Source organism: Coenobita brevimanus, chromosome 55 (assembly GCF_032717465.1).
Source record: "Coenobita brevimanus isolate Jiangsu-jjx chromosome 55, ASM3271746v2, whole genome shotgun sequence".
In the NCBI taxonomy this organism is placed as follows: Eukaryota; Metazoa; Arthropoda; class Malacostraca; order Decapoda; family Coenobitidae; genus Coenobita; species Coenobita brevimanus.
In genome coordinates, this window is record NC_137008.1 from 34,807,121 (window position 1) to 34,819,204 (window position 12,084).

The following is a 12,084-nucleotide window of genomic DNA, read 5'->3' on the forward strand; positions in this document are numbered from 1 at the left end:
TCTGTCCAGAGCCCCTCTTCCCTACAACTGTCACAACACCAGGTGAGCGGGAAGAGGCAACGACCCTGCAGGCAGGCCAGCCTGCAGCAGGTTCGGGGTGGGGCTGATCCAGAGTCAGTCCCAGGCAACACCGCGTTACAGCCACTGTACGTACCGGGGAAGGAGCGGTCACTGTACGCCCTTCGGTTGTTTCCCCCTGTGACACCGCCATCACGGCCACCGTACGTAAAGGGGGAGGGAGTGGCCACCGTACGCCCCTCAGTCACAGCCACCTCTGGGGACGGCCTCGGGGCGTTAGTTATTGAATGCGCCCCGACTAGCAGAGAGAGGAATAGTGGAACCGCGATCACGGCCACCGTACGTGACAGGGAGGGAGTGGCCACCATACGCCCCTCATCCACTATTACCTCCTACTACGGAAGTAACGCCTCAGTTACTTCCCGAAGGGCAGGCAGGCCCACGGCTACGGCCTTAGTGCATACAAGGGTAGATAGACCCTCGGCTACGGCCTCAGTACGTACCAGAGAGGGTGCTGCCCCTGTGCACCCCTCTCCTGCCTCTTCTTCCTGCGGGAGTAACACTGCATTCACGGCCACCGTACGTGACAGGGAAGGAGCGGCCACCGTACGCCCTTCAGTTACTTCCCGGCAGGTGGGCAGGCCCACGGCTACGGCCGCAGTGAGTGCAAGGGTAAGTAGACCCTCGGCTATGGCATCAGCACGCACCGGAGAGGGCGCTGCCCCTGTGCACCCCTCTCCTGCCTTTTCCTCCTTCGGGAGCAGCACCGCATTCACGGCCACCGTACGTGATGGGGAAGGAATGGCCACCATATGCTCTTCAGCTGCGAGCCCTAGGAGTCACAAAACCGCATTCACTGCCACTGTACATGATGGGGAGGGAGCGGCCACCGTACGCCCCTCATTCGTGACTCTGAAGGCTCTCCCAGAGCAGGAGGTCCCTTGTGTGGCCGACCCCTTTCCTCTCGGCTGCGTGGGACGCCCTTTGTCTCCCCACTGGAGCAGTTCCCCAGAGGTGCAGTCGGAGTGGTGGCGTGGCTCAGTCCAAGCCCTACCACCTACCCCTGGGAGGTCCCTGTCCCTGACGGACACCCGATGGAGGCGACGCCGCAGTTCACCCCTGACGGCGCTTCTTCCCGTAGGCAGCAGCAGTCCCCAGACTCCCAGGTCTGGCCAGCAGCCCCCAGGCCCAGATAACCCAGGCTCTCTCTCTCCTCGAAGCCAGAGGCGCCAGGCCCATCTCCTGCAGCTGTTCGGCCCTAGTCCTGAGGGCCACCTCACAGGTCGTGGCCCCTGGACCGGAGGGCCTCCCTGCACCCCACCGACGCGGCCCCAGTGTGAGGGCCACCTCACAGGTCGAGGCCCCCAGATCGGAGGGCCTCCCTGCACCCCAACGACGACTACTACCCGGGCAGTGACGCCCCTATGGACAGTGCGCTGCCCCCTTCAGGAAGGCTCCCTGTAGGGCCCCTCTCTCACTCCCAGGACGCACAGCAGGTGAGACCCAAGGAAAATACAGGTACATAGTGACGCTAATAAGGCTAATACAGTGAACAATCAACGCAGTAGTGCACTGTGACAAATAACAGAGTAAAGGCCCAAGTGATATATAAGTGACTAGAGTTACACTCAGTGCCCAGTGACCCAATACCTGGCAGAACAGAAAAGACCACTAACTATATACAGGAGGACATACAGAAATCGTGGGTTAAAGTCAGAGGCGTGCGGGGTTCATCAGAAACTTGTAACCTAGTGCTACTGAGACTAAGTAACTCCCGCGAGTGTCACGACCCGCATCCTACCCACTTATGGTAATATTCATTCCACCCACTCTTGGTCACGTCCTCTCCTAGTGAAACGAACTCAGTATATAAAACGCCATCTCTGCCTAGAAATAGTATCCGGGTACTGTAATATTAGCATCAAATATTCCTGTACAAGTGAAGAGTGACCTTTTGTGTATGTAATCCTACCCATTTGTATTAAAGGCTAATTCTGTGTTTTCTGTCTCCATACATATCCAATATCTCTTTGTGTATATTGTCACAGTGTAAGAGTTAAGGTAATAGATGTGTTAAGGTGTACTGCCTGGTTTTTATGTCCTATTCCTTTGTGGGTGCTTTACTTCGGGTCCAGAAAGAGGACCCCACTCAGTCGCTGGTGTTCTTAGGACAAGAGATCGGACTAAAAACACCCAGCATAACACTGGTGTCCAGCGGTGGTTCTGGATCCGAATAAAGCACGGAGGAACGATTAAAGGAAACTTGCACAATGGCAGCCAAACGTCACATCCAATTGCCAAAATTCAACCCGGAGCAATATGACATAGATGTTTATTTGGATATGGTCAAACTCATTTTAGAAATCGGGTTCGCCTCTGACAGAGAAAAGATAGCCGTCACTCTACCTAACCTGGGGAAAATAATCGCCACTGTTGCAACAAAAGTCGTCCCAGAACTAACATGGGATCAGTTCGCCCAAATTGTGAAGCAGGCTGTTATGCCTTCCATGGGCAGAGTTGTCGCTCTCTCTCAGCTCGACGCTCTTGCCTACGACGGTAACTTGGATGACACTTTCGTCCAGGCACGGCGCCTCATCACCGTCACTTATCCCAATGCAACCACAAATACTCGGGATTTGCACACCTTCAACGCCCTGCTGAGAATTCGCCCTAGCACAGTCAGGGAGCACTTTACCATCTACGATCCCTCAGGGAATATGGATCAAGACCTACAACTCGTCCGACGCCTCCTCGCCGCCCGTCCCACACCACAACCCATACACACGGTGAGCAAATTCCCCACCACCAAAAATCAAACCACTGCCCCACCCACCCACCACGGACCCGTCTCCAATGATTCCCAGGGCTAACCCACAGAGAAAGCGCCCCAATCCCAGGGACCAGGGCAACCTCATCTCTATTAATCCCTGGAAATTCACGGCCTGCAGTCGCACCTACCTCCTGCACGACATTAGGGAACAACTCAAAGCAAGCAGACGCAGAGCCCTTACTCAGGGGCGCAGGAAGGAATCCTCTCTGGAGGACGACGCCCAGGAAGACAACGCCCCGTCCCCAGTCTACCCAGGACCAGACGACGAGGAGCACGACGACCACATCACCACTCAGCAGATGGATTTTTAGGCCCGCCCCCACACCTCCCCACGGTGGCGAGGGCCACCTCACATCACTACAGACCCCCAAATTCGCCTGAATGGGGTCAAGGCTAGACTACTGGTGGACACGGGAGCTGCCAGGTCATGCCTGTACTCTCACTTCTACTCCCGTCACATTTCCACTTTTGGCCACCTTCTCCCCACCTCAGCCAACCTCGTAGACATGGGGGATGGCCCCCTGCCTATCCGTGGGGAAACCCTGGCCCTTCGGACCGACACCCATCAACAAGTCTCCACCACTCACCCTTTCATCATATTTGACTCCACATGCTGTCAATATGACGGATACCTAGGGCTGGACCTCCTTCAAAAACTCCGCACCAAGATCGACTGTTATCAACGCCGCCTTCACTTCAGTCCAGCCCCCCCCCCCTCAGAAACAAAACAAAAAAACAAAAAAAAATGTACAACAAAACACCACCACCACCAACACCACAACCCACAAACCCCACACACACACACACCTTCCCCTAACACTCCCGTCCCCTAGCACCTCTGCACATGCAGCACCACCCCAACCTCACCCAACACACCACTCCCCCACTCCCCATCATCATCCACCCCCCCCACCTATACCAACCACCTCCCCATCTTTCCCTGCCTCGATCGCCTCCACCATCACCATCCCGCCCCATCACGAAGCTTGGGTGGAATTAAACAGACCCTCCGGTACCTCCGTCCTTTTCTCCTCAACCCTACCTACCGGACTGCTTTCCTCCTGTCTAGTATCCCCCACCTTCCTCCCCCCCCAGGTCCGAGCGATCCGTATCGCGAACCTCGCCACAACACCACTAACACTACTTAGAGGACTCATCATTGGTGACACGGAAGAAGCAAAGCCATGCCACGCACCACCTTCTCACCACCCAACCCAGCCAGACCTACCCACGCACCTATCCCTTTCCCAAACCAACAGCCTCCAACAATTACTCTTGGACTTCCAGGACCTATTCTCATCTGGCCCAACAGACCTCGGTCACACCACTTACCTCAGTCACGAGATACAGACGACCGGACTACCCATTTGCCAACCATCTCACCGCAAAAACCCTACGCAGCGAGCAGAGGAAGACCGGCAGGTCCAGGACCTTTTTTTTTTTTTTTTTTTTTATATGTGTCCGACTCTGGGCAAAGGCTCAGGACCTATTTCTTGGGGGCAGTTGCCTATTCCAAGGCCCAGTAGTCCTCCTACACCTCCACATGTCACCACTTCGGCGCTAACACCCACCGTCCATATTGAATACATGCTAGGGCTGTCTCATACAGGACTGGTGTATTGGTATTAGCGGGGGTACTTTTACGACATGTCGGCGGGTCATCTGGTAGATCAGGAAAGTCTGCTTTTAGGAAATTCAAATCTTTAAACTGTTCCCTGCCCCAGCCGAGATTCGATCCTGGGTCCATTAGGACTGCAAGCCGCCTCTCTACCGATTCAGCCACCGCTTGATGCCGGCTTTATCTCCAACTCCACCAGCCTGTGGTCCTCTCCCTTCGTACTCGTGAGAAAAAAAGACGGAACCATGCAATTCTGCATTGATTACCGCAGAGTAAATGATGTCACCATCAAGGACACCACACCCCTACCCCGAAACGACGACTCCCTCGACTCCCTGCACGGCTCCACCTGGTTCTCCACCCTCGACCTGCAATCGGGGTACTGGCAGGTCCCCGTTCACCCAGATGACAAACAAAAGACCGCCTTCTCGACCTCAAACGGGAAACACTACATATTCAATGTCCTCCTGTTAGGACTCTGTAACACCCCAGCCACGTTCTCCTGTCTGATGGAATCCGTACTAAGCGGCTTAACCTGGGAAATCTGCCTGGCCTACCTAGACGACGTCATCGTCTTCAGCCACACCTGGGCCGACCACCTCCACCGCCTCAAACAGGTGTTCCTTCGTATCCGCCAAGCAGGTCTCAAACTCAAGCCAACAAAATGCATCCTAGGCAAACGATCCGTCTCCTTCCTAGGACACGTGATCGGAGCCGAGGGCATCTCACCTGACCCCGACAAACTTGTGTGCCATTGCCGAAATCCCTGTACCACAAGACGTCCACGAAACCCAGGCCTTCCTAGGCCTTACGTCTTACTACCGACGGTTCGTGAAAGGGTTTGCAGACATAGCCAAACCACTGCATGAGCTGACAAAAAAGGGCGAACCGTTTGTCTGGACAGAAACCAGAAAGACCACATTCAACAACCTCAAATCCAAACTGATTTCAGCACCCATCATTGCTTTCCCAGACTACAACCTCCCTTTCCATCTGTATACTGACGTTTCCCTCATAGCCATAGGGGCTGTCCTTGTGCAAGTACAACACGGGCGCGAACACATCATCGCCTGCGCTAGCCGCACTCTAAATCAAGCCGAGCGAAATTACGCAGCCAGCAAACGCGAGTGCCTCGGTATAATCTGGGCTCTAGAGTACTTCTGTTCCTACATCTCCGGCACCCACGTAGTCATCATCACAGACCACAAATCACTACAATGGCTACGCCAGTCCAATACCAATAACGCCTAACTCATTCGATGGTGGGAAGCTCTCGAAGAATTCGATTTTGAAATCTCATACAGCCCAGACAAGCTTCACACTAACGCCGACGCCCTCTCCCGCCTACCCATCAAGGCCGTCTACCCAAAACCAGACCTAATTCAAATGTGGAAAGACAAACAACGCCCTACCCGGATCCCGCCACGCACATTTACCAGGCTACACCTCCATGGCGACCACCTGTACAACGCAGACGGCCACATCGTCCTCGACCCCACCTCGGCTCATGACGCTATGATACACCTCCACGCCAACAACGGCATCCACCTTGGCACCAAAAAGCTTTTACAGGCGTTCTCTGACATGTACTGGACAGCCAACCTATCCACCATTGCTAAAAACATCATCCAAACATGCCGCGCCTGTGCTTTAGAGAAAGACATCACGTGCACCCCTGGCCCCTCAGGCAAACTAACTGCACAAAAACCGTGGCAGCTGCTTTCCCTCGACGTCGTCGGCCCCCTCACACCAAAAGCAGGATACAAATATATCATCACATTCGTTGACGTCTACTCAAAATTCGTCATCGCTTGCCCTGCCAAAGACCACAATGCCGTAGCAGTAGCCGACGCCCTGGTCCGCCACGTCTTCCCTTATTTCGGCATCCCACAAGCCCTACACTCGGATAATGCCCCTGAATTCACAGGAAAAGTCTGGGAAGAACTTGCCAAAATATTCGGCTACCGCATCTCCCACTCATCCCCCTACTGGCCCCAAAGTAACAGCGTATGTGAGAAGAGTCATCGGTCCCTCCTAAAGCAAGTCAGGACCAGAATCCTGCAGACAGGCAATGACGATTGGCCCGCCCACGTCAAAATTGTTCAATGGGGGCTTAACACCTGCCCACGAGACGACGGCATAACCCCCCACGAGCGAGTATTCGGGCAATCCCCACTCTTCCTACCCCTCTGGCACCACCTATATCCTCCAACCCCTCCCTCCTCTACTGATCCCCTCCACCACCTCAAACGATGCCTCCACCACCTCCAATCCCAACAAGACCTTGCACCAGACACCAACCCCTCCAACCCCTACAAGCCGGGCAACTCAGTGGTGGTTGCACACCTGCCCATCCCCACCAAGACTTCCCCCAGGTTTGATGGCCCCTTCAAAATTATCAGGATCCCTAACCCTTACCAGGTTGTCACAGATCACCATGGACAACCGCGCACCTACCAAAACCGCCACAAGCGCCACTTCCACCCCTCCAACAAGGACCACCCTCACACCCACACGCCCTGCACCTCTCCACGCACACCTGGCCCACCGGCGTCTTCCCAGAATTACCCCCCTGATTCCTACTCCTACTCCTTCTCACCCCCACCCTCCACATCCCCCACGAGCACGCCACCTCCCACCTAACCCACACCCACCTCCCCAACCCCCCACGACGACACCAACCTCCAACCCCACAACCCCGCCCCTGACCAACCCACACCTAACCCTCTCTCTCTACCACCAGATCCTGCACCACCACCCTCACCGCCCACAACGCAACCTCCACCACACCAACTTAGCCGACCAACACCCAACATCACCACGCCACCCTCACCCATCACAGACCACCCGCACAACTGCCAAAGCACCACCCCACCCACTACGCCACCTTCCAACCCACCACGTGCAACCACTCCACCACGTGAACCCGCAGCCCGTCCACCTACACCCCCCTTACCCCACGACCATTCTCACTACACACGACACACTGCACCCCCTCCGGCTACCCCACCCGCTCCCGGCCATACCCCCTTACCCCACGACCATTCTCACTACACACGACACACTGCACCCCCTCCCGCTACCCCACCCGCCCCCGGCCATACCCCCTCACCACCACGTGCTCGCCCACCTTCACCACCAACACCCACCCTCACCACCACTACCACCAGATCGGGATGCCTTTCACGCCCACCCTCCAGGTACACCCCAACCCCACCACCCACCACCCACAAGACCCCCCACTCCCCACCTCAATCCACCCCCACCCCAAACACCACCTCCTTCACCCTACACCTCCACGAGGCAAAATGGAATCTCCCCAAATCCCAATTCCCCAAAGCACAACGCTCCTCCCACCCACCCAGACCTCATAAAAACCCCATACTCCCCTCACTCGCCAGCATCCAACTCCTACCTCCGCACCAAGCACAACCACCCGAGATGAGCATTGAACGGATCCACTGGCAGCCCCACGACCGCCTACAGGTCAGGCTCAGGAGAACATACCAGCTTCTCCGGATCCTCTGCCAGACCGACAGCCCATCCTCCCTCCGGCTTACCCTCAACCCACACCGAGAGTCGAACACCACCACCCTCCACTGGACCAACTTCCTCCGACACCTCACCCCGGCCCACCAAACATCCACCACCACAACATACCACATCCAGTCACGGGGCTGTGACTTTTTCGACATGGAGGGTGGTAAAATACCCACCGCCGCCTGACCACTCACCCCGCCACCCCCCACCCCACCACCAAGCCACCACCACACCTAGAAGACACCACGGCAGGGTTAGTGACCCAGGCAAGAGGGTCACCAGGACACCTCTGTCCAGAGCCCCTCTTCCCTGCAACTGTCACAACACCAGGTGAGCGGGAAGAGGCAACGACCCTGCAGGCAGGCCAGCCTGCAGCAGGTTTGGGGTGTGGCTGACCCAGAGTCAGTCCCAGGCAACACCGCGGTACGGCCACCGTACGTACCGGGGAAGGAGCAGTCACTGTATGCCCTTCGGTTGTTTCCCCCTGTGACACCGCCATCACAGCCACCGTATGTGAAGGGGGAGGGAGTGGCCACCGTACGCCCCTCAGTCACAGCCACCTCTGGGGACGGCCTCGGGGCCTTAGTTATTGAACGCACCCTGACTGGCAGAGAGAGGAATAGTGGAACCGCGATCACGCCCACCGTACGTGACGGGGAGGGAGTGGCCACCATACGCCCCTCATCCATTATTACCTCCTACTACGGAAGTAACGCCTCAGTTACTTCCTGATGGGCAGGCAGGCCCACGGCTACGGCCTTAGTGCATACAAGGGTAGATAGACCCTCGGCTACGGCCTTAGTGCATACAAGGGTAGATAGACCCTCGGCTACGGCCTTAGTGCATACAAGGGTAGATAGACCCTCGGCTACGGCCTCAGTACGTACTGGAGAGGGCGCTGCCCCTGTACACCCCACTCCTGCCTCTTCCTCCTGCGGGAGTAACACCGCATTCATGGCCACCGTACGTGACGGGCAAGGAGCGGCCACTGTATGCCCTTCAGTTACTTCCCAGCAGGTGGGCAGGCCCACGGCTACGGCCACACTGCGTGCAAGGGTAAGTAGACCCTCCGTTATGGCCTCAGCACGCACCAGAGAGGGCGCTGCCCCTGTGCACCCCTCTCCTGCTTTTTCGACCTTCGGGAGCAGCACCCCGTTCACGGCCACCGTACGTGACGGGGAAGGAGCGGCCACCGTACGCTCTTCAGCTGCGAGCCCTAGGAGTCACGAAACCGCGTTCATGGCCACCGTATGTGACGGGGAGGGAGCAGCCACCGTACGCCCCTCATTCGTGACTCTGAAGGCCCTCCCAGAGCAGGAGGTCCCTCGCGCGGCCGACCCCTTTCCTCTCGGCTGCGTGGGATGCCCTTTGTCTCCCCACTGGAGCAGTTCCCTGGAGGTGCTGTCAGATTGGTGGCGTGGGCCAGTCCAAGCCCTACCACCTACCCCTGGGAGGTCCCTGTCCCTGACGGACACCCGATGGAGGCGACGCCGCAGTTCACCCCTGACGGCACTTCTTCCCGTAGGCGGCCGCAGTCCCCGGACTCCCAGTTCTGGCCAGCAGCCTCCAGGCCCAGATAACCCAGGCTCCCTCTCTACTCGGAGCCAGAGGCGCCAGGCCTGCCTCCTGCAGCTGTTCGGCCCTAGTCCCGAGGGCCACCTCACAGGTTGAGGCCCCCAGACCAGAGGGCCTCCCTGCACCCCACCGATGCGGCCCCAGTGTGAGGGCCGCCTCACAGGTCGAGGCCCCCAGATCGGAGGGCCTCCCTGCACCCCAACTACGACTACCACCCGGGCAGTGACGCCTCTATGGACAGTGCGCTGCCCCCTTCAGGAGGGCTCCCCGTAGGGCCCCTCTCTCACTCCCAGGACGCGCAGCAGGTGAGACACAAGGAAAATACAGGTACACAGTGACACTAATAAGGCTAATACAGTGAACAATCAACGCAGTAGTGCACTGTGACAAATAACAGAGTAAAGGCCCAAGTGATATATAAGTGACTAGAGTTACACTCAGTGCCCAGTGACCCGATACCTGGCAGAACAGAAAAGACCACTAACTATATACAGGAGGACATATAGAAATCGTAGCTTAAAGTCAGAGGCGTGCGGGGTTCATCAGAAACTTGTGACCTAGTGCTACTGCGACTAAGTAACTCCCGCGAGTGTCGCGACCCGCATCCTACCCACTTATGGTAATATTCATTCCCCCCACTCTTGGTCACGTCCTCTCCTAGTGAAACGAACTCAGTATATAAAACGCCATCTCTGCCTAGAAATAGTATCCGGGTACTGTAATATTAGCATCAAATATTCCTGTACAAGTGAAGAGTGACCTATTGTGTGTGTAATCCTACCCATTTGTATTAAAGGCTAATTCTGTGTTTTCTGTCTCCATACATATCCAATATCTCTTTGTGTATATTGTCACGGTGTAAGAGTTAAGGTAATAGATGTGTTAAGGTGTACTGCCTGGTTTTTATGTCCTGTTCCTTTGTGGGTGCTTTACTTCGGGTCCAGAAAGAGGACCCCGCTCGGTCGCTTGTGTTCTTAGGACAAGAGGTCGGACTAAAAACACCCAGCATAACACTGCCTATCAGAGTTCTTTCATTCTCCGAGCTGCATCTCTCTGGAGCTCGCTTCGCCAGAGCTGTTTCCCTCCATACTTCAACCTATTGCTGTTCAAGTCTAACTGTTATAGATATTTTATGAACAGAGGACACCAGTAATCTGGTGCATGTTTTTTTTTTTTAATTCATTTGTTTTTCCTTCCTCTGTTCTGTTATTTACAAAAAGAAAAAAAAAAAAAAATCGGTTCTGAATTATTCGTTCTAAACGGTTTTGAGGGGTCTATCTATCTTGGTCTCCGTGCATTATATTTACTAACTCGTTATATTTCTCACTGGTCGAACGTCTGCTTGGTTACCAGGGTTGCCAGGTGCGCGCGTTTCGCGCCAGATTGGGCGACTTTGGAAGATGATTTGCGCTTAAATTTGAACGGATGCGCGTTGCGCTTTTTTGGGCGCTTTTTGAAATGACTGAGAGAGTATTGGGCGATTTTGTGTTATGGATACTATGTTCATCAAAATAATAAAAAAAGTAAGAAGACACAACGTATGCCTGATACTCGTATGACTCAGTACTCCTTGCCCTGCCTCTCCCCAAACGCATTGTGAAGCCCCAGCCAATTAGCATCTGTACCTGACCTGCCTTTCCATGACCCCAAGTGTGTGTGTGTGTGTTAGCCTTTTGTTTTAATCCTGAATCCTCCAGACTCAAGGCTACGCCTTTCTAGTGAGTGTAAATTTAGTCTTCTTAGTCTCTCTTCATATGAAAAGTTCTGAATATCAATGTATAATTTTTGTCATTCTTCACTGTGTATTTTCGAACGAATATAAGTCCATCCCTATAAGTTGCTACTACAGCGCTAATGTCCATCACTTATGTGTTGTACAATTAGCACCAGAGTCATAATGACCACCCTGTTCCTCCCCTACATCTACCTCTTTGTCTGAACGCCTCACACCCTTTACCAAGCCAGCCCATCCAACCCTGATCCCATAATTACTGACGACGCAAAGCTCTCTTTCTGCCCCATCTGCCACTCCATACCTTCTGTATTATCCTTCTCTCTCTCTCTCTCTCTCATCCAGATTGAAGTCCACTGTCTCCACTCATCCTGTTATCCCCCTACCCCTCCCTGGAGTCACAGGCGCAGCCGTCTGACCCTCTCTCACCTGACCCCACTCCTCTGGTCTGACTTTTCGACCGCCACCTACTACTACAACTACCAACACACACACACACACACACACTACGGGCTAATAATAGAAAAGAATGACAATAACTGGCTCTCACCACTCCCAAGACTGATGGAGGAGGTGTGTGTGTGTGTGTGTGTGTGTGTGTGTGTGTGTGTGTGTGTGTGTGTGTGTGTGTGTGTGTGTGTGTCATTTGCTGTCTGCGCTTTTGGGCGCGTTTTCGGGATGGATTGGGCGCCAACAGCACCCACCGACCTGGCAACAAATCATTCCGCCAATCAGTCCTTGGCAGATTAAGACAAGCTGGACTGTGACGCT